The following is a 531-nucleotide window of genomic DNA, read 5'->3' as shown; positions in this document are numbered from 1 at the left end:
TTAGAAATCTTATCTCGGTTAAACTTTCGGTCTTTTGTTCGGGATATGGCGGAGGCCGTCTTAGATTCGTAGTTTCTTAAAAGGTTCTCTTTAAAAGTTGCTCTCTTTTGCTTTGTTCCTGGCTAAGTAGTTCCTCTTTTTGTTGGAGAAAATGGGCCGTAGTTTCGTAGTGATTGAGGATTATTTCAGTTAATTGTAAAGACGCTTTATCGAGTACCTGTTTCCACTTATTCATGTTGGGCGGGGAGTGGTCGGTAGTAGCAGGTTTTATACTAATCCTAATACCCCAGGTAGCGACCGCGGCAGTCAAGTACTGTGCAAGAGCGGAAACGTGCAATTCGGAACGTATGCGCTTTTCGGTGATTTTTCTTAGCTTTAAAAACTGTCTTGAAACAGAGAAAGAGGCCGCGTTACCTCTTTTTTAGTGTTGTAGTGAGTTGCTGTAGACAGTTTTGGACCCCGGAAAGTACGGCGGACCTTCCGGGGTCCAAGTCACCTTTGATGTTTCGGCACTGTATACTAGCATCCCCC

The sequence above is a fragment of the Haemaphysalis longicornis genome, unplaced genomic scaffold (assembly GCF_048455015.1).
Source record: "Haemaphysalis longicornis isolate Haplotype H1 unplaced genomic scaffold, Haemaphysalis longicornis Haplotype H1 scaffold_59, whole genome shotgun sequence".
Lineage (NCBI taxonomy): Eukaryota > Metazoa > Arthropoda > Arachnida > Ixodida > Ixodidae > Haemaphysalis > Haemaphysalis longicornis.
This window is presented reverse-complemented; position numbering follows the sequence as displayed.